The sequence below is a fragment of the Carettochelys insculpta genome, chromosome 21 (genome assembly GCF_033958435.1).
Source record: "Carettochelys insculpta isolate YL-2023 chromosome 21, ASM3395843v1, whole genome shotgun sequence".
Lineage (NCBI taxonomy): Eukaryota > Metazoa > Chordata > Testudines > Carettochelyidae > Carettochelys > Carettochelys insculpta.
In genome coordinates, this window is record NC_134157.1 from 23,030,615 (window position 1) to 23,058,352 (window position 27,738).

General features: G+C 51.7%; 1 pseudogene; it reads left to right on the top strand.

Moving 5' to 3' along the window:
• Positions 1–572: 572 nt before the first annotated feature.
• On the top strand, positions 573–19,237 carry LOC142024127 (uncharacterized; annotated as a pseudogene).
• The last annotated feature ends 8,501 nt before the right edge of the window (positions 19,238–27,738 follow it).

Here is a 27,738-nt window from a genome sequence, read left to right on the forward strand (position 1 = left end):
TAGAATTGTTTCATGAAATAAGTTTATTTACAAACCTATAGATGGGAGTGACAATTTCTCTCTTTTTAGTAGGAAATTTAAGTATAAATCTTGACTGTCAGTCCAGGCCATTACTGAAGTTTGCTTACTTGGTGTGTGTCCAGAGGAGGGGTTTCAAACGAATGGCCCTGGGCTTGACTGTGGCATGCAGAGTATAGCCTGTAATTGGATGAGCAGATTTTCACTGAGTGGGTACAAATAACCCAAGTATTTCCTCCAGCGACAGGCTTTGAGCACCTGCTGACTGACCTTCTAGTCCTGTAGGAATTTAACTTCTAATGTGAATCTGGAGTTCAGAACAAATCATTGATTCCCCAAGAAATCTATTAAAGGTGACAGAAGGACCAGCAAAAGGGATTGAAGAGGGAATGCATTAGTCTATGTTATGAAGCTAGAGGCACACTTGAACCCTAGGGGATACAGACCCTGGCATTGTTTTAATCTGAAACTATAGGAAATATCTGCATGACCTAACTAGTTAGGGGCAAGAGGATGTACAAAAGCTTATTCTGCCTCTCCTGCTAGATGAAGAAATGCAGAATCTGGATTCTAGTCAAGGTTCTGCCAGTGTCTGTGTGTTGCCTTACGACGACGGTGGGCAACCACCAATAGTGGGTGGGCTGCATGAGTGGCCCTCCTTTACCTCAGGGGGCCACAGTAGCACGCAGGTCACTTAGATTCCACCTGTGGCCTCATGGACTCTGCATTCCTCCACATGCCTCTCCTGCAGTGGGCAACAAAGTCCTGCACTCACCTGCCTCTCCCCCTCCCTCCCAGCACTTTCAGAGCACATGGATCACCTAATCTGTGGTAACAGAGAGGCAGCCGTGTTAGTCTGTGTCCCAGCAGAACAAAACAGCGGTCCTATAGCACGTGAAAGACTAACACAATGATTTATTAGGTGATGAGCTGTCGTGGGGCAGACCCACTTCTTCCAGTCTGGAGATAGTGCTGTCCTGGAAGTGCTTTGTACTGTCTCCAGATCTGAAGAAGTGGGTCTGCCCCACGAGAGCTCGTCACCTAGTAAATTAGTTAGTTAGTCTTTAAAATGCCACAGGACTGCTGATCTGTGGTGTTCCAACTTGGGGGGGATGGGGAGCAGCAGGGACAGAGTAGGAATCAGGTGGTTTACAAGCCTGAAGGTTCTGGGAAGGAGGAGAAGGAGGCGGAGGCGTGGAGCTCTGGTGTGCCGGAGGTGCTGGGGGTAGGAGTTTGTGGGCTGTGGGTAGAGCTCTAGGGAGGCTACGTACAGCCCACAGGCCTCAAGTTGTCCAGCACTGTCTTAGAATGTGTTGTTCGCCTTCCCTGCCTGAGTTCCTGCGTATTTAAAAAAGAGAGTAATGCAGTTTTATCTCACTTCAGGGTTGTGGGACACAACTGCCCTTGTGAAACACCTTGAGGGCTTTGAATGGTAGTAAAAGTCATACTTCAGTTAGACCAATACAAAAACCCTGTCAATGGCTCAGCATGGTTTTTGCCATAGTGAAAATGCAATCCTACTAATAGAGTAAAAATAATCATTCTCCTCCTCTTTCTCCTCTCCCAAAACCAGGAAAAAGGAGGGGGAAATCCATTTCAGCCATAGATCTTAACCCTTCGTGCATAAATCTCAGCTCTTGATTCACCTTCTCATGTCCCTAAACCCTGAAATTAAGAAAGTACTTTAGCAGAATGGTGAGAACAACAACATACTTCAGTATTTCAGCCCACTATCTCCAGGTCATTTTCATGGAGGAGCAAGATACAGTTGCAAATGATGTGCTTTTGAAAGCTCACTCAGATGAGAGTCAAAATGCTGCTCTTAGACACTTTTTGTCTGACTCTACCATAGTCGTCTTTTTTTAAAAAAAAAAAAAAAAGCCTAAATTCAGTAATGCTTTGTGAGTTTTTGAAAGGTTCATTTTATCTGAAAGGCTCATTCACTGCTTTTTGTGAAGAGTATTACAAAAGATCCCTGGGTTATAAATATTCTCCTAGGAGCTGAGTGTGTTATCTAGACAATGGTCTCCAGGCCATATTCTTGGAGGAGCAAATACACAGTTATAAGTGAAGTCTGCATGCCATGGCAGGGTAAAGGCTGGTCCATAAGGACTATAATGAATTCTCTAGTCTATCTACTCTTCCTACCCACTAGTTGATAAAAGGAATGAAGCTATCTGTGTAGGCTTTGGGAAAGGACTATGTGGAGATCTGGCATGTAAAGATTTTTCAGAACTGCCCAAGCATCTAAATCTCGTTGACACCAACAAGAATTTGAGAGCTCAAATCTCACTGAAGTACTTTCTAATACTTGCACACTGGAGCTTGTCAATAAACCTGTTTGTGAGGGGTGGTTATGGAGGGAGAACTTTTTTAGAGGAAAAAAAATGATTATTCACCTCCTGACGCTGTGCCTGTGATCAGTAGAAAATAGCTGCCATCTCATGGCTCTGAACTGGAAAACAAAAACTGCTCCTTCACCCCTAGTCAGTAGTCTTTGTTAAACTGCACAGCTGCCAGGGTCACAGATAGCTTCCTAGTGTGCTGTGACTCTTCCTCTCGTATGACAGAATTGAGAAAATGAGCAGCTTCTCAACTGAAGTGTAAAAGAGGTCTACTCCAGACTCTTTCCCCAACAGAACGTCATTCTACTCTAGTTCTGTCTCTAGAATGCAATAATGGTCCAGTAATTACAAATGCTGAAATGAGCAGCTTTGGTTCGAATCCTGAAGATATGATGCCTTTTACACCAGAAGTGAGCCAAACTTTTACGGACTCCCCTGAGCAATATTCAAATCACAGACTGCCCAAGAATGAATGCAACATCTCGTGTGTCTGAACGAAGCTGGCATATCTCTTAATCTCTCTCCTGTTTATCATGTTTTTCAAGAGAGAGCATCAGTGTGTTTTTAGATGAAAATGTGCATGCACAAATGGAGTGGGTGCACAAAGCTGTCACACAATTTCTGCTCTGCTCTCCTGACCAAGTAAACAGGAGAAAACTATTTCTATTAAAGTGCCTGTTTCAGAGAGGTGCAGCTTCCAAACCAGTATGTCTGATGAGCCTTCTCTGATGAAACCAGAAACTAGCAAACATATCAGGTGCTCTTCTGGTCAGATGTGCACACGCTGGCAAAGACTAATTTACCCCTCCGCTGGATTCTTGGTTCCTCTCCTGTCAACAGTGATTAAGTAATTGAGACATTAGGCAGCAAAACTGCGACATGTCCCAAATGCTCTGATGTTCCTAGAAAAGAAGTGGCTGACACTGCAAATGTAGAAAGCCCTGCATACTCCCATGGAACTCCTGTTAGGTAACTCCTGTGGATGGCCATGATGAGAACTTGGGGTTAACTGAGCTCTCTGCTGTGCATGCCATGCAGCTGCATTGCACTCACATCAATATGAAGCTTTCTTACTGGCCGTTTCTACGTATGCCACTTGTTCCAGGGGGGGATACCACATGCCCACTGCTGGAGGGGTTCCCCAGCAGGGTGGACCCAGTAAGGAGAGGGGGAGGATGGAGAAAGGGGCAGAGACACCCCTGTGCATGCCCATGAGTGTGCCTTTTCCCATTCCCCTGCAGGTCGTGAAGGCCGTCAACCACGTGCTGGTGCAGCGGCTGGTGCTCATCGAGGACCTGGACGCTCTTGTTGAGAACTTTGTGGAGCTCGGTTTCCCCCACTGCTTCAGGGCGATAGATGGGATACATATCCCCATAAGGGCCCCATACCACAGCAGTACCCAATACGTCAACTGCAAGGGGTACCACTCGATCGTGCTCCAGGTGGTGGTGGATGCCTGCGGGAGGTTCACGGACGTTTATGCTGGCTGGCTGAGCAGGGTGCTTGCTGCATGCACCCTGTGGAACTCCATCCTGTTTTGTGGGATGGAGGTCAGAACATTCGTGCCCCAGCAGGAGTGCATCGTTGGGGAGGTCGCCATGACCCTCTGCCTTGTGGGTGACCCAGTCTACACCCTCCAGCCCTGGTTGATGCGCCATATAGGGACCACCTCACACCCTCCAAGGAGCTGCTCAGTGCCCAGCTCACATGGGCCCAGTACCCGGTCAAGTGCTCATTCGGCCATCTGAAGGCGCGGTTCAGATGTCTCATCACATGCCTTGATGTGGAGGTGGAGGACATCCCTCAGGTCATGGCCACCTGCTGCACACTCCACAGCCTCGTTGAGGCATGTGAGGGGACCCTGCCCCAGGGCTGGATGGCAGAGCCAGCTCCCTGGTACCAGCAGCCTGCCACAGCCCCCGACAGGCGGCTCAACCACTATGGGGTCTGGATCTGCAAGGTGCTCCAGGAGGCATTCGCTCAGGAGGACTACTGACCCCCTCACCTACACACGCTGCCATGTGCTCACCCCATGCACCCTCACCGTCCCACCCTTCCCCACAATAATCAGGGACATGGGGGGGGCTGCAAAGTTTAAATATGTATTTAACTTACATCATGGAACAGTGGAAAACAATGTAAACAGCAACTAGGAAATAATAAAACTAACGTCTATTAACCTAAGACTGACAGACTATATACATGCGGGTAAGGGAGCAAGGGCATTTGAACTGGGACGGGGCCTGGGACAGGGATGTTGGGGGCCCAAGTCAAGGGACGAGGTGGAGGGCCACAAGCCCTGGTGCCCACGAGTGGCACTCCTGTACGCCCCAAGTGTGCGGTCCCCTGCAGGGTGCTGATGGGGCCGGGAGCACTGGCAGGTATGGCTGGTCCACAGCTGACTCGGACTCAGTGGAAGGGTAGAAGGGGATGGGTTGCAGGTCGGGGGACCCTCTGTGGTGTCCACCGTGGCCACCAGCCAAGCCACAAGATCCTTCAGGGCGGCCGTGGACAGGCCTGGGGGCAATAGGCCAGCCAGGGCCTTGGGGTCATAGGCTGGGAGGGCGTGAGCAGCAGGAGGGCATGGGGGCAGCAGGCGGGGCCTCAGAGGGGCTATGGGGGGAGCTGCAGGAGTAGCTGGGGGCTGGTGCACCAGGGCCCAACGCACCATGCAGCGCATCCCCACCACCTCCCTCCATGTGTCCCACCTCCAGTTCAGCTCGGCCTCACTGAGGGCTAGCCGCCTTTCTTCCAGGGCCTTCTGGTGGCAGACGGCTGCAGAATAGGCTGCGGCCTCATCCTCGCAGGCCCAGTACCTGGTCCAATGCACCCATGGCCACCGTGCCGTGGGGGCTGGGGCCAGCCCAGGCCCAGCTAGTGGGCTGCTAGGTCCTCCAGCCTGGATGGGGTTGGCAGGCCCCGGGTTCCTTGTCCAGCTCCCCCAGTCCTCAGATGGTGCCACTGTAAGAGAGAGGGTGGGGGTCAGTGCCACATCCAGACCCTGGGGATGGTGCCAGGGCGGGGGCGCTGTTCGGAGTGGCCCACCCCGGCAATGGGCTTGCAGGCTGGGAGGCTCAGCCTTGGGGTAGTCCCTGACTAGGGAGCCGGTTGGCTGGGCGCAGCTCTGCCGCTTGAGGGGCCTTCAGCACGCTTAAGGGGCTCTTCACGAGGGAGGGAGCCAGATGTCGCCCACAGGCGTGGGTGCGCCCTGGGCCCCGATGGGGCAGGCCATCAGGGATTGGAGCCTGGCACTTGGGCCTGGGTGTGCCCCACCCCCCTGGGGCTTTGCCATGGCACGCATTTGCCCGAGGTAGCCTTGAACAGGTCGGGTGATGCCCGAGTGGAGGGGGCCTAGCTGCTGGTGGCAGAGGGTAGCTCAATGACCAAGGAACCATCTGAGGACTCCCCACTGGACAGGGCGTCCACAGTGGCAGGGCCCTCCTCTCCCTCTAGTGCGGCAGGGGGCTTGGGTGCAGCCATCTCCGTGGTGATGCATTGTCCACTGCCAGGAGGTCCTGCAGCTCCCTGTGGAAGGGGCATTTGGCTTGGGCATGGCCAGATCTGTGGGTGCTCTCCTGGGCCCGCATGTACCCCCGCTGTGGCTCCTGCACCTTGCATCACACTTGCTTGGGGTATGGGAGGGGTGGCCATGGGCAGCCAGGCCCTGTGCAAGGAACGTGAAGGCAGGGGCATTCCTCCAGTGCCCACTGGTGTCGTGGAGGACCTCCTCATCACACCAGAGCCCCAGGAGGTCCTGGAGCTCTGGCTCAGTCCATGAGGGGGCCCTCCGGTTGGGAGCCTGGTTAGGGTCCTGGCTGCCCTCGTGTGTGTTCCCAGGGGTCCCCTGGGTGGTGCGGGGTGCTGGCCTGCTGGCCATCTCTCCAGGTCAGGGCTTGGTAGGCAATGCAGGTCTCAGGGGAATGTGTCTGGCAGCCCTGCACATGCTGTCTGTCTCACACTCCCAGCTTCCTGCCACGGGGTATCTGGGTCCTTGCAGCTTTAAAGTCTCAGGACCGGAAGACCACAGAGCCCCGCTGGGGTCACCTAGAGAGTCTCTGCTCTCTGGTAGGCCACCGCCATGGCAGTCCTCTTCTTCCAGAAGAAGCGGTCCATGAGCATCTACACACGCTTTCTTCCAGAAGAATCTTCCAGAAGCAGGTGCTCTTCCTGGTTCTGCAGCAGTGTATGGAAGGTGGAAGATGAGGCACCTCTTCCAGATTCCTTCTGGGAGAGCTCCTTCTATGTGCAAATGCTCCACAGATCTTCTGCAAGAAGGCGTCGGTCTTCTGCAAGGTCCTGCGTGTGTAGAAGCAGCCACTGAGTCTGCTGTTAAGGTCCTCTTGAAAAGAAACTTTCCAGTTAATTCTAAGTAAAACAGCTAACTGTAAGATAAGAATAATCTTTGATTACAAATAGCAAAACTGAGGCACCTTGGTGGTGTGATTTGACCAAGACCATGCAAGAAGTTGGTGGTACCTTTGAGACTAGAGTTCAAGAGGTCCAGGGCCATGATCTCTGGCTTAATCAGTAAACAATCCTGAAAAGACTTCTTGCAGCACAATTATTGCAGGTCCTGCTGGTGCGGGAGTATGTCGCCCTCAGAAAGCAGAGAAAGCAACCTCCTGTCTGGCCAGCTGTGCAGTGTTCAGCATGACTGTGTCCAGACAGCCTAGGACTGGCTTATTTAAATCAAGATATAACTCCTATACATGCCCTTCAGGAGAAGTGAAGGAAATGGCTTGCTTTAGGGAGTGGAAAACTTTGGGAAATATGCTGATGTTGCAAGGCAGCATGATTCTTATGGGGTGGTGGGGGATGAAAGGAAACCTGAGATTTAAGTTTGGTACAACCTAACCACTGAGTCTGCATCTCATAGCTGTTTTTCCAACCTTGCAGTCCTGGGTACCCAGTGTTTTCGTAGCTAAGGTCTGTTAGTCGGCTGGTAAAATCCAGCAGGCTGCACCTCACTGGGTCCTCCTTTTCTAATACAGGAGCTACTGCGTGTTTCTCATGTCTGGCTGATGCCTACTGGAAGCTGTGCTCTTTACAGGTTATGCCTCTGTATTCCAGATCAGGGCTACCCCGTTGTGGGAGTCTGAGCCTGCACTCTAACACCTGGTGTGTGTTGCTGTGTCATCTCATTCAGCTAATATCCTGGCCCATGCTGGTATGTAGTAGAGAAAGAACATCCTGCTGCCAGATGCTCTCTTTTAGTCTAACACAGTTGTTTTTCTCTTCTCTTGATAAAGTTAAAATAAACAGTCTCTGAGGTGAATTAGAGGCATCAAAATTGGATTGGCATCCAAACTCTGGAGCAGTTGGTGGTTGGGAGTCTGGGGAAAAGGAAACAGCAGACTTTAGCTAGAGGGGACAACAGTTTTATTTCCCTCATGGTCTTTGACAACGAAGCAGATGTCCTACAATTATTATTTTACCTTCTAGTAATATAGTGCCTCTTCCCTATCCTCCCAGGTATGTGGTTGGCTCTTTTGCAGATGTGCAGGTAGGTCTGCTCTAGTTCTAAACTCTGATGTATCACTAGCTCCATCTACTGCTTTCTTCTTCTCTGCGGCTTTACTTCTGCAAGTGGCTCATTGGCATCTAAACCACCAATTTCTACTTCTCTCAAATCACCTTTATAGCTGGAAATAAGTGTGTGGACACTAAATATGACAGGAATGAGCCTGCTGTCCTTAGTCAAACCTCCTTTTCCTTCTCACATTATTGTTCAGTGAACCCCATGCCAGCTGTCTCTCACATGTAAGAAGTGATGCCCATTGGAGATGGAAATCCAAAATACTAAGAGCTAATTCAGGCTGGAGAAATATGTGGGGGGTGGGCATTTGTTGCTTAATGGCAAGTCCTAAGATCAAATCTGTTTAAATGATAATAGAGTAGGTTTCTGCCTTGAAGAGCTTAGAACAGAACTACAACAAAGCAGATCGAGTGACTTGGGGGTGGGTAGGGAGGAACTGAGATATGGGGGGAGCAAACGAAGCACAAGGTGAACTGATTGTCTCAAGGCTATGAACCAGCTGTGTGCCAGACCTAAGCGTAGAACCTACATCTCCAGACCATCTAGTGTTCTGGACCATGCTATATCTGAGTGGAATGGGAACAGTTTTCCTCAGGGTAGTGGGAGAGGAAGTGGCGGATGGGCATATATAGGCAAAACGCGGGGGGGTATATTTCTAAAAAGGAGGTTGTGGTCATGCAGTATTTCTGAAGGTCACCGAACAAGTCTGATAAGACTAGATTAGCTAGGAAGTATTGCCAAATGCTCTTCAAGTGCTGGCTTGGAATGTGAGGCCAAGCACGGTCCATCAGTGTGGTGTGAACAGACATTGATGTACAGCAAAACTCAGCTGCCTTTCCACAATGCTCTCTGCTTTGCAAGGAGGCTGAAGTAGGACCAGTAAAAGGTATTCTCTCCTAGTCTGAATTTTATGGCATACTCAAGGCCTAATGGAATGAGCATGCTTGATCTTGTCTGCGTCTATTTCAGCTCTTGATTTTAAGCTGAATGATCTACACTTGTCTCTCCTCCTAATCCCAGAGATTCTGTTCTAATGTTCACCATGCTGTCTCTTGTGTGCTGGAAATGGACATTTGTTTTGGGCCAAATAGCCGATGCTCTGCAGTTGCCCCTATCTAACAACAGAGCCCTACCAGCTGAGCTCCTGCCTGGCTGAAGCTATAAAATAGACTATCACATGTTCTGTCAAGGCAGCATCAGTGTGCTGCAGTATAAACAATGCCCTAGATTCACCATCCATTTATTCCATCAACTGTGCTGGCAAACAAGACTTAAGACTTCTTTATTGGAAGAAAGAGATTCACTAATGAATTGTATTTCCAGGTCAACTATCTTCAAAGCCTGTAAGAAAAAAATGTCTAAGCCAAGCGTCTTGTTTCCCCTTTCCTTCACTGTTTCCACAGTTCATCTGATTAATACTCTTAACTGACCATGGAAATCAATTAACCTGCTCCACGCTGAGAGTGACATCCCCAAGAAAAGGAACAAAATTACCCCTTTCTCCAGTCCGGCTGCAAATGTGATGGGGGTGCAGGGCAGGGGGGAATTGAGGAGACTATAAAATAGTTAAGCTGATCAAAATTGAGAGAGCAAACTTTGTGAAAAACAAAGTCTGAGCCAAAGAACTGCACATGGCACTGCCAGGCCACCCAGCTCAGATGTGCAGGGCACATTAGGAGCTGTCTGAATGCAGAATTCTAGGGACAAGGGGATATCCTAGTTAAGCAGTGAGAGAGAAGCTTAGGGCCCAGCTATCCTGGAGAGCATTTGCATCAGAACTGACTTGCTGCCAAAGGTATGGAAGACCAGAGTTTGTAATGGGTATTTGAAAAGGCAGAGAAATAAGTGGCTCCCCTTATCTCATGCCTACCAAAGCAATCAGGTGTTATCTTGAACTGCTTACTAGACTAAAAAAGGCTGCAAACCCGCTACCCTGGAAGGGCACTTCAGCACTATTGGTTAATGTGTACAGTTACGAGTTTCTATCAGCAAGTGCAGTCTCTTAGTAATCTGGCACGGCCAGGCAAGGGAAGAGCATCACAGAACAGCAGACATGCAGTCTCGTTCCATGGACCTGCTGTGTGTCTCCCCGCTGTGGTGTCCCAGTGCCTATCCATAGTGCACAGAGCAGCTGACATCTGTCTTGTGGCTCATTCTTTCACTTGTCTTCTCTCTAATGGCACAACTGTGCACAGCATGGTGACATGCTCTAAGGTCTGTCTCTCAATCAGAGAAGGCAGGAAATGTGTGCACGCCATGGTTGAAAACAGAAGGTGTGGCCTGAGAAGATAGTAATCCCCCTTCACTTCTGGGGAAATCATTCCTTGCTACAGGACTGGCTTCTGGAAAAGCTGTCTCCTTCACAGATTAGCTTTACCCTTTCCCATTTGTCTGCAGAGCGTCAGCCATGGCCCTTGTGCAGGGGCTCAGGCCATTGAGCATGGTGGAGAGCAGTCAGGGAGGAGCTGTGAGCAGGACAGCCTGGAAACTAATTGCTGCTTCTTATTTAAACTTGACTGGAACTTGGAAACAAGCAGCAAGCCACAGCAGCCACTGATACGAATGAGAGAAGCCCTCACACTCATTCTGTGTTCAACCTGGTTGTTACTCAGACTAAGGCAAATATTTCTATTCCCTCTGTCTGGTGAGTCAGGCTGGGTCTGGGATTGTTCGGACACTGTCCCTTGAGTTTCCCTCTACTTGGATTTCATGCCTATGTGTTACTATTTGGAGCTATTAAAGTGACTGGTCCAACATAGAGACTGTGTTGCCTAGCCATGCAATGAAGTAGCCCTGTCCACTGTGATCTGAAGACTGGAGGCAGGGAAGATGCTGTATGTTCATACACTGCGTAAATCTAATCTCTTACGCAGCCTTGCCGAAGGAGCACCTGGAGGGAGAAGCACAAGACCACGTGGTGGTGAGTCACATGAATTTGGTAGACCTCTCAGGAAGTGAGTATTGCAATCTGCAGTGGGCTGAGGGTGTAGATTGGGTGATGCTTCTCACTTTGGGTTGGGAAAGGAGGGGCATTGTTTAAATCCAAATGCAAAACCTTCAACTGAGTGGGCCTGGAGTCTGACACTGGCACCGAGCAGTAGCAAGCTTGAAGGAACGATTTGACCTAGAATGGAGATCTGGCTCCGTGCTGGCACAGAGACCACGGGAGGGAGGTGGGGCGGGTGGCCAGGGGAAGCTTCTGTCCAGCTCTTGACTGCTCGTTGCTCCTCCAGAGTCTTCCAAGCAGAACTTGTGCTGCTCGCCCCCACTAGTGCCTCTTGCCTACTCCGCTGAGGCTGCAGGTGAGGCTTTCGTTCATGAGGATCTTTGTAAGTGGGACATTTGTAACTCAGGGGGTGTCTAACAACCTTGTAGCTTGATGGGCCTAATTTTAAAGGGATTGTTTGCACAGTTGTGGTTCAGAGTCTTGATGAACTTCTCTGGTCAAAGTAAGAGGTACAAAAGTTAATCCTAAACTTCTAGGCATTTTAACCTCAAAGGCTATTGCAGGAACTTGTATTCCGTATGGCACCATCCCTTTAATCAAGGGAGGGTTGGAGAGCATTGGAGAATGGGTGTATTTGCAAACTGGATCTGGTTGCCATTTACCTAGTGAATCCTGGTCACTCTGGTAATTTGTCTCGTAAATCTGTTTTGAGGCTTCTGAAGGAGAGCCTTGGTGGTAACGCTGAGACAGTCAGGAGAGCCACCATCAGCCCAAACACTTCACATGTTGAGGAAACCTTGAGCATGCTGTGCTATGCCAGTCAAGGCCACAGCATCATTAATGGGGCACGGCATTGAGGATTCCAGTGCAGTACTGACTAATGGTATGATTTTGAGATGCGTGTCTTGGCAGATTGTGGGTCTCAGATTGACACTGACAATGGAGCAAAATGAAAGGTGGCAAGTTACACCAGCACCTTGAGGTGCCAAGCCCTTAAGTTAGAGAGGAAAACTCCCTGAAGCTGAGAGTAGCTGTCTTGTACCTCTTCTGTAACGAAACTAAGACTAATACTGTGGCTAGCTGCTTTTTCTCTCATATGTAATATTTGCCTGAGGAATTTTCTATACAAGGGTATTTAAACATTGACCTAGTTCACCGGAGTAGATGCGGGGGGGGGGGGGGGGGAGTTTACTAAAGAAGATACAAGGTGATGTGCATTGTCCAAAAACAATGAATTTGCTGTGGTTGTCCCTGAACCTCTCAAGTGTCTGTACTATGAATACTCCAGCGAACACGCTCTCTGGAGGAGCATTCTGTTAGCTAGCCAGTAACTGCTGTAGAATGGTCCACAGTGAGTTTGTATTCGGACTGCAGCCAGGCAAAGAGATCAGCAGAGTAGGAGACTATATGGTGTAATTCTCTTCTATCCAAAACTGCTCTAATTTCAAAACTCTCACATTCCCCACAAACCGCTAATGAGCTGCAGGCAAAAACCTTAATCAGAATAACTCAGATAATTTTGTACATATTGGTTCCATATGTCCACAGATGGATACAGTCAAGAACAAATCAAGGCAAAAAACTAATCAAGTAAAGTCTTAGGGTTAGCCATGTTAGTCTGTACCTGTAAAAAGAACAAAGAGTCCTGTAGCAGGTTTATTAAGGCATACATTTTCATTGGTATAACTCAGTTTATCCGATGGACTGGAGTGGAAATTGAAAGGCAGGTAGATATGTAAGAACATTACTACAAAAGAAAGACATTACTATTAAATGTGGCCATTCAATGTAGCTGATAGGGAGAAGTGTTTTTTTTCTTTTCGAAGTAATTTTCTGATTATCTATCTGCCTTTGTATTTCTACCCCAGTCCCTCTGATGAAGTGAGTTTTACATACAAAAGATTATGTCTTAATACATCTGTCAGTGTCTAAGGTGCTACAGGACTCCTCGTTTTTAATCAAGTAAGTTTTCCTGGTTTTGAGATCTCCCTTTTCAGAGATGTTTCCTGTGTCCTAGCTGCCAAAGCTGTCATTTCAGAAATTTAACTAGTAGAGTTGACTTGAACTTTAAAAAAGTGTTTTCAGTCTCCTTAAGAGCTGGAAGCTGAGAGCTGCCCAGCAGTGCAGGCAAGGTGCTGATGTGCTGAGATATGAAGGTAGTCTCCAAGAAATCCAATACCTGACATAACAGCTTGCTGAACAGTAACAAGAACTGGCAGAATTGCAGAAGTGAGAAATCTCTCTCCCCACATGTAGGGAGCAAGGTTTTGGTGGGCCCAGTGGTTCTGCACCATTAAATCTTCTAGCATGCTAGAAATGCTTCAGAGCTTACTCTTCTGGTCTTCTACAATTGAAGCGCTCTGTTTTCTAATATTGCAATGCTCATATCTTTGGGGTATGATCCACATGTCATTCATCTAGGACTAAGGCCCAGATTTTTGGTTTCCTGTTCATTAATGTTGTCAACCTGTAGCGTACGAAAGTTAGTGATGAAGCTGTTGAATTGATACAATGGTAAGGACGAAGACCTGTCGTGGGTCGTGGCAGGAGAAGCTGGCTTTAGCAGAACAACATGAGATGGAAGAGGCGCAAGCACTGTAGATATGGGGACGGATGCATATATTCCACACAAGCAGAGTGAGGGGAGACTCTCCGAAGCAGCAGAAGCTGATGACCTCTGTATAAATGTGGGGAGAAGACTGATACAGGTGAGGCCAGAGCCAGCTTGCAGCAGCAGGAGAAGATCTTGGTGTGTAACTTGCACTGTGGGAAGCAAAGCAAGTCCTGAGAACTACCAGCAAGAGTGGATGGAGTGGGAATATCAAACTTGCAATACTGAACATGGTGTTCAGCTGGATGGTCTGACTGGGAAGGGTGGGTTTTCGTACCAGCCTATTGCAGAACAATTCCAGCAAGCGTTCTGGCAGCAGAAATGGCACAACATCTGGCAAGGCAACTTGTTGCCATAACATTAGCTTTCAACAGAGGCTGCTATTCCATTGGGTGTGTCTATGGCTAGGAGCACAACACAGTGTACACTTTAAAGACTAACAAAATAATTTATTAGGTGATGAGTTCGTCACCTAATAAATTATTTTGTTAGTCTTTAAAGTGCTCCTGGACTGCTTTTTGTTTTGATAGTATATAGGCTAGCAGGGCTAACTATCTCTCTGTTACTATTCAACACAGTATACAGCCTTCGACATTCAATGCACTTCTTTTGTACTGTGTTGGAGGGGTGGCCGTGTTAGTCTGGATCTGTAACAGCAACAAAGGGTCCTGTGGCACCTTATAGACTAACAGAAAAGTTTTGAGCATGAGCCATGCTCAAAACTTTTCTGTTAGTCTGTAAGGTGCCACAGGACCCTTGGTTGCTGTTTCTTTTGTACTGTATTTGAGAACAATGGTGCCATCTAGTGACCTGTCCAGTTTTTGACATCAGTCTACAGAAACTGTTGCCTGGTAGCAAGGACTGTCTGAAATTTAGGAGGACAGGAATTCCGTTTCTCAGGTCCCTTTTTCTAATTCAGACTGCCCTAACTGAGAGAAGGGAGCACTGAGTTCTTGTTTGTTAGCCATAATCCCCTAGCTGCTCACAACTGAAAAACTGCTGTATCTGCTGCCTCTAAGATAGAAAGCCAGAGTGTGCTTTAGAGTTGACAACCGTCTGCCAAACCTGGTACATCTGAACGAAGATCCACAGCTCTCAGGGATGCTTCTCCACATCCTCAAATGGGTCAACCTGGAGTGGGGAGATCGTCCAGAGGCTGAGCATGACAGCCAGCTGAGAGGCATGCTCTTTCGGAGCCTCATGGGTAAATCTTCATAGAATCTATACCCATTTAAAAATCTCCCAGAGGGGAGATCTCCCTGAGTGCCAAGCAGGGCCTCTAGCCAGAGTCTAAACTGCTAAATTCCCCCCCAAACTCCGGAACGTGGGCTCTCTTCCCAAAGGACGCTAGCATCTCAGTCGCATGCTGGCTGCTGGAGCCATGGCAGTGCTCTGTGCTTGTGGCAGACAAAAGCACTGGACTATAGCTGGGTTCTAGTTTGAAAAGTGAAGCTTTTACACTTGTCCTAACTCAGCAGGTCTTGCTCCTGTGGGTAGTCTGACCTTGCTGCTGATGCCAGGGACTATCGTTATTCACCTGGCAGAGCCATCACAGCTGTGAAAGAGATGGATCCTCTGAACTGGGCATCAGAGCAGCCTGTGGAGCTCCCCTGCCTCAGACCACGATTTGAAGTGGTTTGGGTGGTAGCTGTATAACTGTAATGGCTGAGTGTAGCTCTCAGAGCCCTTACTGAGGAGGAGAGATGCCCATTTGATGCTGTGGTCCCAGGCTGAGTTTCCAGTGACGACTGGTAGGAAAATGTTCCTTATTTGTAAACACTTGATGGAGGGACTGAGTCCATGGTGAGAGAATGCCGTGGTGCCACTTGCAGTAGCATTTCAGAACAGAGCTGCGTTTTTCCTTATGGATATGTCCACTTCCCTTTTCCTCTTGGGGTTGGTTTTGAAACCAGAGACAGACCTCTACCCTTATTGTATCCTCCCAAAGACTAGTGAGGTTTCTTCCAAGCTTACCTGCTGTGTTAATCTGAAGGACTCATGATCTTACTCTGCAAAAAGCTGCACTCTGGGTCATGTAGAACTTGGGCCTCACTCTGCTGCTTTTTCTGTTTTCTTCCTCTCAGTGTCATCAGCAGTGTGCGAGGAGTCCTCTCCCAGATGCCAAGACCTTTGTGAATGGAAAACTGGTTGAAGCAGTCACCCTGCACCAGGTATGGATCATAGCCTACTGTTCAGTGTTGATAAATGCAAAGTAAGGCACATTGGAAAACAATCCCACCTACCATACAAAATGATGTGGTCTAAAGTAGTTGTTTGAGATCTTTGAGTATTGAAGTGATTGTGGATAGTTCCTAAAAACATTGAGAAAATGTGCAGGGGTAGTCAAACAAGCTAATAATGGTAGGAACCATGTGGAAAGGGATAGATAAAACAGAATATATAATTCCTCTATCAATCTGATATACCCCCACCTTTAACATTATGTGCAATTCTGCTTGAGCCCATCTTGAAAAAGATTCTAGAATTCTCAAAGGTGCAGAGAAGAGGAATGAAAATGGTCAGAGGTATGGAACAGTAAGTGCATGAAGAGAGGTTTAAAAAAGGCTGGTCAGCTTAGAAAAGAGACAATTAAAGGGTTGGGGAGACCTTTAAATCATAAATAGGATGGGAAAGGCAAAAATGTAATTGAGTTAAAAAAATTAGATCAGTTCCTGGAGGCTAAGGTCCATCCATGGTTATCCAAGATAGGCAGGCAGGGTGGGTAGACAGCCTTCCCAGGCCTCTGGGGAAGGTGCACCCAGAGGGGATGGGGGCAGTTAGCCATCAGTGCTGCCTGGAGCATGCCACATCCCTTACTCTCCAGCCAGCCCTTAGTACTGCAGAGAACACCCTGTGTGGCACTCTGGCAGTGATTTAAAGGGCCTGGAGCTCTGGCCGCAGCAGCTGCAGCCGGGAGCCCTAGGCCCTTTGGAATCTCCAGGCCCTGGGGCAACTGCCCCCTCTGCGCCCCCCACCCCCCCCAGTTGTGTTGTGGTCAGGATTGCAACCGCATGCTCCTGGTGTCTCTAAACTGCCAGTTGCCAGAAGTGAAGATTGGATGACAGGACGGATCACTTGAAACTGATCTGTTCTTCTTGCTCTCCACGAAGCCTTTGGTACTGGCCACTATCAGAGACAAGACACTGGGCTAGCTGGACAGTGGCTCTGACGCAGTGTGGCCATCCTTGTGTTCCTATGTATAAAAAATAGCTAACATCCCATTCCCCATGATTTTGTGTAAAGTATATGTGAAGTAGACAGGGAGGTAACCTGCAGAATGACTCTTACCCTCTGAAAACCATAGCTGCTGGTGGTGATCTTCACAAGCCTTGAAAAGAGAGAGTGCTCAGACATATCTACATTGTATCTATAGGGTTTGTGTGCTAGGCCAACCCACTTTGACAGTGAATACCTGGCTGTGTGTGAATCTCTATTGTAAAATCATCTCTGTGACCCTGAAGTTCACTCCATCTTTTTTCAAGGACAGCCTTATTAAACAGGAGGAAAAAGCTTCTGAAAAGCAAAAACTGGTTAATTGTGATTTCTGACAAATTGTAATTTAGTCTCTTGTAGGTAGCAGTACTGTTGAAGGAGCAGTTCCCTTAAACAGGCTTGTTCTGGGACTTGGGGTTGGGGCTGGAAATGTCTCCTGTAACTTTAACTTCAAAATGTGAGGATAAAACCTGTTGTGATATTTAAGGCAGAACTTCAGTGTGTGAAGTTAATAACTCCAGTTCCTGGATAAACTGGAATGAGAGTGTGGGGATGGTGCTCCTCTTTGAGATCACTGCTTTGATACCTTGTGACTCTCCTATTTATCCTTGTTAGGGGGACAGAGTGATTCTTGGTGGGAACCACTATTTCAGAGTCAATCATCCAATGGAGGTCAAGAATGGGCGCTGTGTCTCTTTGATGCCAGCAGGGGGAGCTGATGGGCTGAAGGACTTTGAATGTGCTCAAAATGAGCTAGTTGAAGCTCAGAAGCAAAGGTGGATGTGTTCTGTGACCTTCCCTAATATCTGCTTTGAGCAGAAGTGTTTGATCTGCAATCATAGGAGCTCTGGAAACTGCAGCCATAGGCAGTTTGTTCAGTATATTAACTTGCCTGGCAGCCTTGGAAAATGCCCCAGGTGTTCTAGGGTTAAAACATTTTACAAGCAATTTAAACACTTCCAGATCTGTGTTTTAAAAGCTTTATCTGCAGAGGATACTGTGCTTGCTGTATAATTAAGGGGCAATGCTGGGCTTCACAGAACACTGCCCATAAACGTGAATGATCACGTTATCCAATGCGGTCTGCTAATTAGGCTTTGCGTGTTAATCTGTGCACGTCAGGGTAAGGCAATAAGGGAAACATCCCGCAGTTGGCGAGTGAGGAGGAGTGGTGTAAAATAGCTAAATGACTACTATAATCTGGTCGCTTTCACAAGCACAAGATTTGCTTCAAAATACAACTGCCGTTCATTGCGGCAGGTTCTGCCTTGACTGTCGCTCTTAGACTGTGTCAGACACCACTGCTCACTCATCAGTATGGAGGGCTAAATGAATATTTCAACATAGTAGTGTACCATAAGACTTAACTAGAAACTCTGCTTGAACTTCCTCTTCTGCTAGAGCAGGGTTACTGAAAATGCAGCCTGCATAGCCAAGTCAGGCTGAGCAATGGAAACTTGAAGACGTGTGAGACTCAGAAGAGCTTCTGGTCTCAGAGGAGCATAGAAAACTGGGCCATCACGCTATCAAGCGCATTTCTAGAGGTTAGTCCTTGTAGGTTGAGAACCACTGGTTTAGACTGAGCTACTGTTGTGGGCTGTGTCCAGTTCTATCTGGGTTGACCTGAGGATATTGTATGCACCACAGCTCCATGCTGATTGGGCTGCATGGAGAACGATGGATCTAAACTGAACCAGTAGCTATCAGTTCTTGGGACTACACCTGAACTCTCTCCTCCCCTCCCCTTCCTGACAGAGTGAGTGGAGAACTGTGAGGTATTGTGGGGCACATACAGGACATCTCTGGAGGCTATTGATTTTGATTTAAAGACATGGCACTTCCACGCTACCCTTCATTCAGAATTTTATATTCTACCTGAACGCCATACCCATCAGGTTATGACAATATTATATTGATATTATATTGATTTTAGTGCTCCATAAATTGAGCTAATGGAATTTACAGGGAAGACAGGCATTTGGTAAAATCAGAGGGAACCTATGGTCAACGCATGTTGATCCCAAGTGAGGACACACCAAATCCCATTATACACTGGATGTTGCATGTAACTTTTCCCCACCTTATTTTCACTGGATTTGACTAGGTCCTCTGAAGATGGACTTCCATGTCCCTGGTGCCGTGAAGTTAACCTGCTGTTCCCTCTGCAAAACACGTGGCTTTCTAGGTTCCCTTTGTGTGTAACTCTGCTCATGGGCAGAGTTTGGGGTCTTCTGTAATGATGGAAAGTCCCATTCCCTGACCTGAGGAAGCAGTAAGATAGTTACAGGCTGTGAGCACTTCTGCAGTCACTCTTACTCTGCTTCTAGAATTGAAATAGAGGTGGTGGAAACAGACTGCAGGCAAAAAAGAAAGTGATGGAAGTGCTTCAGACGGCCAAGGAGATGGCTCAGCAGGAGCTGTTGACTCAGAAGGATCACATCAAACAACTGGATGGAGAGCTGGTAGGTTGGTTGTTTTTGGGAGCACCTCAACGTTTCAAAACAACAGCAAGAAATCCACACGCACCCCCAGCTGTTCAAACTGCGTCAATGAGCAACAGCCCATGACATCAGGCACATTGTTAATTGTTGTGCCTGAAGCCAGTGTGTCACAGGAGTCACTTTTACTTCAGCCTACATTTATCCAAGGGAAGGAGACTCAGAATTAAATGTCTAATCTGACCTCAGCACCTCTGAAGTCAGACTTCCCTAGAGTTCAGATTTCTGACCCACCTGAAAACACGTAACAAGGGTCCCGCCCCGCCCTGCCCACCACCACCTACCCTCGCTTTTATTGCAGGAAGTTGAAGTTCCATCCTCTTTGCTCTAGGTAGGTTTGGGTAGGAAGCAAGGCATTAAAGAAGCAGCCTTGCAAGGTATACAGTGTACAGCCTAGCCACTTGCATGAACAGCACCATGGGAGCCCACGAGGCGAAGAGGCAATGTGCATTGGTGAGGTGGAGTGCCGTGCTCTATAGTGAGGACCAAACAGAGGATTGGCAGATATTTGGGGGGAGGGGATGGTTTTAGTTCACATGTTTCTCTGCCTCAGGAAGAAGACACAAACAAGAATCTCTAGAGTACAAGGAAGGCTGCTGCAGAAGCACTGTGGCCTGCCCTGTGTCAGGTCACTAAGTAAGAGGTGCTGCTTTCCCTGGTGCAATAGGACATGCCCTGAAGTAGTTCTGTAAGGCAGAGCGTGTCTTTGTCCATATGTCACTGTTCTTGGAGGTGTCCCAGATGCTGCTGCTACTGCAGGGCCAATGGCTTTGCTTAAAAAAAGACTTTAATTTAAAAACTCTGAAACAAAGTTCATCAGTGCTCCTTTTTGTGCACATAACTGTTGGCAGATGTGACTTCACAATGTCAGCAGGTGCTATGGAGTGAAATTACATTGAGGTAAATCTACAAACGTGTCATCCTACATGTCTTCCTACTCCTTTCCGTTGTCCTGCTTCATCCTCTAAATTAGCAGTTATTCCTGTCTAGACACCCCTTCATGTCACCTCTCACAGAGCCCTCTACGTGTCCAGGTTTTCCCTTAGTTTGGAGCACAAAGACCAATTACTAAAGCTTCCCTTCTGTAGCACTGCGAGAAAATAAAATTTTAGAATTAATTGGCTTTCAAAACATTCTCCGTTGATGTAACGCTACTCCTGCTCAGGTGCCAAAGGCCTCCAGACTAAGGCCTGGTCTACACTAGAGGTCAGAGTCAATCCCAGATACACAATTCTAGCCACATCATTTGCGTAGCTAGATCAACGTATCAGGATTGACTTTCTTCTCTGGTGTAGATAAGGGACATCGGCGCTAGCCCGAAGATCCCTAACTCTACATGTCAGTGTGAAGTACCTGGTCAACAGCTGAGCCCACAGAGATTGATTTTGCCGCGTCTTCACACATGCAGCAAAACTGATCCCCAGTGGATTCATCGCAGTGCACCGACCCGCCTGTAAGTATAGACAGACCCTCAGCCAAGAGTTCCCTCTGGTGCAGTGGTCACACACGGGGTAGGGTAGAAATCTCTCCCCCACAAAAAGGTTCCGAAAAATCTCATCTCTTCTTCTCCTCAGTCCTGATAGGTTGATCTAGCTATGCAAATGATGTGGCTAGAATTGCATATCTGGAATTGACTTTGATCCCTAGCGTAGACCAGGCCTCAGTCTGGAGACCTGCTTGCCTTTGGCACCTGCTCAGCCTGCAGCATATCCTGTGGTATATCCTGATAGGCCAGAAGGAATAAGCCGCAGAATCCACGGCTCCAGGGGCAGAAATGAGGACAGCATATGTGGGGCTGGAATCAAGGGCTAATACATAAAGTCTGCTGTAGCTAAACCAGCTTTTAGCATGGCATTGCCAGGGGTGGTCTGAAAACCACCCACTGATGGTAGTTGGTGGATAGGGCGGACCAGGTCTCAGTTACCCAACACCCCTCTGCCAAATACCTTGAGGCTAGTGGATGCTGCTTTCACAGCATCTCTTAAAGGGGCCCAAGCTGCAAAACTGGGGACAGGCTTGAAACCCTGTTAAGGTGCCAAGAGTTCTCAGCTCTGGGCTGTATCAGGGTCTGTCTAGATCTTGCACTGGGAGGCCTAGACTAGAAATGTGCGTGTTGACGTCCAGTTTAAGCAGCCGTTCCTAACTCTGCTAAACTCAACAGCCATCTAGACAGGGCTGTGGGCGACTGGCTAAGCCGGCTAACTCCTTTTAGTAAAAACTGCTGAGGGCACATGGGGGGAGAAGAGACAGGAGTGTGTGAGGGGGATTTGGTCTGCATGGCATGAACATGCCAGGAAGAGGGGCCTCTGCAGATAAAACCAAACGGCCCATCAGAGTGCTGGGCGGTTGGTAGACAGGAGTAGTCAGTAGCTTGAGAGCAATTGAATAAAGAGAATAATGGGCACAGTTCCTATTTTTTTCCACTAAAAGTTCCTAGGTTACTCCGATTTGTTGTATTCTATAGCACTCAATGGAAGCCTTGCCCAAGCTCCCTTGAAAAGCACTGTAATATTAGCAGCTGGTGTCCTACTGCGCAGCTACACAATTGAGTCTGTTCCCACAGACAATATGCCTGTCACTGGAAACCATAAAACTGGCAATTAATGGAAGAGTTTCTGTGTTGAGCTTTCAGTCCAGACAATGCGAAGGGTCTGGAAGAGCGAGATTAAGCCTGGCACGTCTACGGGAGCTTGTTAAACAGTCTCGGCAAGGTTTGTTTTAGGCAGTCCAAAAAAAAAAAAGGACAAAGTTGAGTCTTCAAATGAGCCAAGGATGTGAGATAGCGTTGGAATAGAACCAACAATATGGAGTCTGAACCTGGGCGGGGAAGGAACATCTCCCTCAAGTCAGCAGTACCAGAGCAGCCGGCTAGATGCAGCATGGCCTGTTCAAATATACATCAAGCAGGATTTACATCAAGCGTGCCTGTTGGCTACAGTTCCTCCGACTCCTACCCTCAGCCAGTGTCTTGATACAACCTGCATCAATGCTTAATGTAGAAAATGTTTCTTTCATGCTCCACAAGTATTAAGGGGTGACTGCTCTGCATTTAGAGTCTGTGTGTGTGTGTTTAATTACACAACACAACAGCTTTACACATGTAAATGCCTGGGGAAAAGTCGTGGAACGAGAAACACTCTGCAGATAGCACACGGAATTAGCATTTGCACAAGTTGTTGGTTTAAAATGTGCTGTGTGTGGATGGATGAACCTCAGCGTGGAGCAGCCCTGCTGCATTCCACCCCCTCCCTTCTGCCCAAAAGCACCAAACTTCCCATTGCCGCTTCTGGGCACTCAGTTCACCCCACTCCTAGGAAGAACTTCACAGAGCAAATAGCACTCAGAGTGTGACTTGACAGTTAACAAATGGCCGTTGGAGGGGGAGCACTTCCACTGTCAAGTGTCTCACTAAAGCAGCCTTCCTGACAGCCACACTGGGACATCATTAGCCTTAGTGGCATGTCTGAGGCAATGTCTATACTAGATGCAGAAAGGCAACTGCAGAGATGCAATTTCAGCTACCCCAGTTACATAGCTAAAATTGATCTATCTGTGCTCGGCTCACTTGTGTCTTTACAGGGCAAGGTCGACAGGAGAGCTTCTCCCTTCCACCATCCTTACTCCACATCTTGTGAGGGGCACAGGGGTTGACTGCAGCCCCCGAGAGCTCAATTTTGCACATCCAAACTGGATGTGAGAAATCAGACTCCAGAAGATCAACCCCGAGCTCCACTGCCCCAGGCTGAGGCTGGGTCTACGCTGGCCATGGAAGATGGAACATTTAGGTTTGATCTTCCCGGATGCCATTTCACGCATGTCAGTGTTGACCCCGGAACTCCTTGTGAGCCGCAAGGATCAAGGAATGCCGACAGCAGGAGCGCTATGCAGTGAGGACAGGGACAAACATGGACGGCTGCAAAATTGATGTGTGGTATGCAATTGGCGTACCTAAAATTGCGTAGCAGCTGTCGGTATTCAAGGTAAGTGTAGACCCAGCCTGAGTCAGTCTGAGGTCAGGGTGCTCAATTTAAAAACTGGGGGTGGCGGCCAGCTCTAGTTCCTGTTTCTGGGCTCACCCAGACCAATGGGATTCTGTCACCGCCTGCTTGTTACTGTGCTACCATGGTTCAACGCGCTGTGCTTGGGCCCAACTAGCCACTACCAACACTGCTACATGCAGCAGGTCCCACCCTGACTTCCATTCGCCTGATTGCTACTTACAGGGTGACCTCCAGATTCCTTCTGCTCCTGAAGCTCCCTCCCCACCCAGCTGTCTCCCTGTGCCCCTGGCTGACAGACTCTGGGACTGGGTTGCCATCACACAGGAGTGTCAGCCTGCTGTGGGGCATGCAATGTGTTCAGCAAAGAAACAGCTTAGTTAGTAGAAAAAGGGGAAGTGTGAGGAGAAGCAAACACAGAAACCAGACACTGAAAAATAGCAGGGAGATGAAAACGGGGGATTTCTGTTGGCTAAACTCCATTTCCTGCTCCTCTGAATACCTCTGGCACAGGCCCTCTGCCTGAGGGCAATGCAGTGCTTCAGATGGTGCCTGGCCTAGTGCTCGCCTTCAGTTGCTGCATAGCCATCCCTAAACCCCTTCCCTCTCAGCAGGCCTTGCTGGGGGTTTTGTTTGGTTGGCTTTTTACTCAGGTAATTTATGGTCCACAGGGCAGGAGGGGGGTTCTGAGAGTGGGGGTTTCTTTTCAATTGTTGCAGTATTTTCCCCATTAACTTTAATAAACCATTGTCTCTTCCTGGCTGGACACCACTAGGTGCTTGGAGGGGTTTCATGTAAACCCCTGGTTTGGAACATGCCCAGCTAGGTCCCTACCCAGACTGAGGCGATGCTGCAGTCTGCCTGTAGTTGAGTTACAATTTTCTGCCCATACCTATGTTCCCACGCTCAGCCCCGCAGCCGGTGTCCCTGTCTCCTGCGCAAAGTTCAGGACGCTTCAGGCTTCCATTAGAGCTGCCTTTGCCACACTGAGGCACAACACCATTGCTGGCCATCCGCTGCCTGGGTTGCCTCCTGCGTGTCTGTGGGTGAAGGGAGACCCTGCAGCTCTCCCCTGGGGGCAGTGCCCCTTAGAGGGCTGCCGGGGCTCAGGGCTACTAGCAGTTTGTCTCTAGCACCGCTGTGGGTACCTGTGGCCTGGGTCTCACTTACATCAGCCGCTGGTTGCCCAGGTCCAGGCCCAGCCCCCGGCTTTCCAGCGTACCCTTCCCAGGGCCTGAGGAGCGATGCACCCAGCCCCCGTGCAAAGGGTCAGCTGCGTCGGGCTCAGGGGCGCCGGGCCGGGGGCTCAGCTCTGGCTGCGGCTGGTGGCCGGCCGGAGGGGGAAGTTACGGAGCAGGAGGGACGCGCACCCCGGCAGCCCCCGGTTCGGCTGAGCTGCCCGCCCCGTTTGCGCCCTCCGGCCCCGCCGCCCCTTGCGGCCGAGGCGGGGGAAGCGGGCGAGACTCTAAGGCGGCAGCTGCTCCCGCCGCCCGCGAGAACCGCTCGGAGGAAGCCGGGCGCCCGGGGCGGTGGGATGGTGAGCTCCGGCCGCGGCTGCTCCCCGCGCACGGCGCGTTGCCGTTGTCCCGGGAGCGCCCGCGGTGAGGCCCCGCTGGCGGCGTGGAGCTGGGGCGGGGAACTCGCGGGAGCGGCCAGAAGCGCCGCTGCTGCGGGGTGAAGGGGGGCCGGTTGCGGGCCGCTGAGCTCCCCTGCCGCTCGCTGAGCCGCGTGGCGAGCCGGCGCCCTGCGCCGGGCCGGCCGGTTCTGTTCCGGCCGTGCCCGCGAGCGGCGGGAGCTCTGCGCAGGGCCCGGCGCCTCCCGAGGCTGACCCAGGAGCCGCTCCCCAAAGGGCCCCGTGTGCCCCGCCGAACCGGCCGCTTGGACGCGCCGCAGAGTCACTTGCGCCCGTCTGCGACGCCCCGCAACGGGCCTCGGCGTCCCCAGGCCCCCCGCGGGGGAGAGGAACTGCTCGTCTCCTCCGGCGGGCCCCGCCGCGCGCAGCCGGTTCTTGCGGGAGCTGCGGCCGAGGGCTCCGCTGTTCCGGTGCATCCCCGAAACGAGCACCGCCCAGAGACCCGCTTCCTCCGGTGCGTGCGTGGAGCCTCCGGGGGCAGCTCTGCCTACGCCGGCCCGGGAGCCGGAGCCGGGCAAGAGGAAGGCCAGAGCCGGGGAGGTCAATCCCGCCAGCCAGGATGCGCCCGAGCTGCGCCCCAGGGTCCACCCGCTGCCTGTCCCTCTGCCGCTGACCCAAGGGCTGGGAAGCCTCCCGCCGCAGGCTGGCCTGGCCCACTCAGCAGGAGACCTGCAGGTTTATCAGCCCAGAGGCAGCGCTGTACAGTCAGTGCAGCCGGCAGAGACAGCCAGTCCGATCCATGCTGGGGAGAGAAGGCCCCGAGGGGCGCCCCAGCTGGGGCCTTCCCCCTCCTTTGCCTCGCTCCCAGCCCAGCCCAACTGCTTCCCAACTCCCAGTTCCAGTTCAGACCCCTCAGGCTCCACCTCCCCCTTTGTCTGCAGCCCAGAGGTGTCGCCTGGTCACCTCGGTGACCCTCGGCAGGAGCCCCCCAGGTAGCCCCCACTCCCTCACACACCGGGAGGCTTCCCAGCCCTTGGGTCAGCGGCAGAGGGACAGGCAGGGGGTGGACCCTGGGGCGCAGCTCGGGCGCATCCTGCCTGGCTGGATTGACCTCCCCGGCTCTGGCCTTCCTCTTGCCCGGCTCCGGCTCCCGGGCCGGCGTAGGCAGAGCTGCCCTCGGAGGCTCCACGCACGCACCGGAGGAAGCGGGTCTCTGGGCGGTGCCCGTTTCGGGGATGCACCGGAACAGCGGAGCCCTCGGCCGCAGCTCCCGCAAGAGCCGGCTGCGCGCGGCAGGGGCCCGCCGGGAGGCGGCCGGGCTGGTGTGCCCGAGAGCCGCTGCAGGAGACCAGCAGGCCCCGCGGCCCCTCTCCCAACGGCCTTGGTCCTAACAGCCAACAGCTGCCGCGCAGCGTCCCAGGGACTCTTGTGACAGCGGCACGGAGCAGCAGCTGCCCTGGGACAAGGCTCCCCTTGGACTTAGCGCGACCTGACCGCTGTGTGCCCGGGGGTCCCCGGCTTGCGCCTCTTCCCAGGCCTGCCCGGCCGCGCGGGCGGGGGACGCCTGCTCCCAGCTGGTGCCTGGATCCCCGCGGGGCGGGCGCGCTCACAGGGCAGGGATGGGGCATCTCTGAGGACCCCCAATCGGGGCTGCCTGGAAGCCGAGCCACCCGGGAGCGATTCAAAGGGGCCCTGCTGGTGAGCGGAGCAGCCCGGTGCCCAAGGGCGGCAGCGCCTGTCCCCACTGGCTGGGCAGGAACGTGTATTCCGCGCGTGGGTGGGGGAGTTCTGGCCCCCGGCTCCCGTGGGCGGTGACTGGGCTGCAATAAGGGCGCTCTCCGCACTCCCCAGGCGAGGGGGCAGCCGGTGTGAACTGCCGCAGCCTGGCCCGTAGGGCCCCCCCCGCCCGCTCGCGTCACCCGTGCAATGGGGCCCGGGCCGGCAGCAGCGACGCGCCGGGCGCAGACACAGCAGAGGGCTCCCTACAGCCGCAGAGTCTTTCCAGCCCACCGGGGGCAGAGCAGCGCCGGGCGCCCGCCCTCAGCGCAGCCTGGCTGCCTCCGCCGCTGACAGTGGAGGGAGACGCTTCTGGCACCTGGAGCCCAGCCCCTGCCCGCTCGGCAGCTCCGGGCCCGTCCCTCTTTCAGCCCGTTTGCCCAGCCCCCGAAAGGGCCCCTCGGAGGACGGAGCTCACAGCCCCGGGTGCAGCAGGCCCCGACCCCAAGCACTGAGCGCCCCCCTGCTGCGCCTCCAGCTGCGGCCCCTGACTCAAAGCCGGCCGGGGTCGGAGGGGTTGCCCGCCAGCTCAGCCCCAGCCGGTGCGCTGCTCGGCCTGTCCCCCCCACTCCGTCCCGCGGGGCTTTGCCTCCCCAGCACAGCCCAAGGCCTCCCATCGCCCCCGCCGCCGCGGGGCGGGACGGGAAGCTCCGCAGCGCGCCGGGGAAAAGGGCCGGAGCTCCGCGCTTGCTCCGGGAATAGGCCCATTGCGCGGCTCGGGAAAGGGGAGGCTCGATCACTTGCCTCGGGCGTCCCACTTCCCCGGGCCGCGCTCCTCACCCAGCGCCTCCAGGAGGGGGCCAAGCCCGGCGGCGGGACCGAGCCCCTCGCACGCCCACGGCCGAGTTCCCCGCGCGGCTCCAGCTCGGCCCCGCGCTCTGGGCGCGCCTGCCGGGCCGGGGGTTGCCGGCTGCCCCGCCTCCCGCGGGCGCTGAGCGGCTCCGGGCAGCCCTCACTCGGGCTCGGGCCCCGGCCCCGGCCCGGCCGCTCCGCCTGGGGCAGGGAGCCCAGCGGGGGGCTGGCCGCGGCCCCGCGCTCCGGATGGAGACCGGCGGCCAAGCCCCTGGCCGGTGACTCAGCGGCCGCCCGGCTCCATTCTTTGGCGGGGGATTTATTGCGCGCCCGGAACAAAGGCGCTTGCCGGTGGCCGGGGCTGAGTCAAGCGCTCCCGCGCGGGAGGAGGCGAAGCGGCGCGGCCCATTAATCACGGGAGGGGAGGGGAG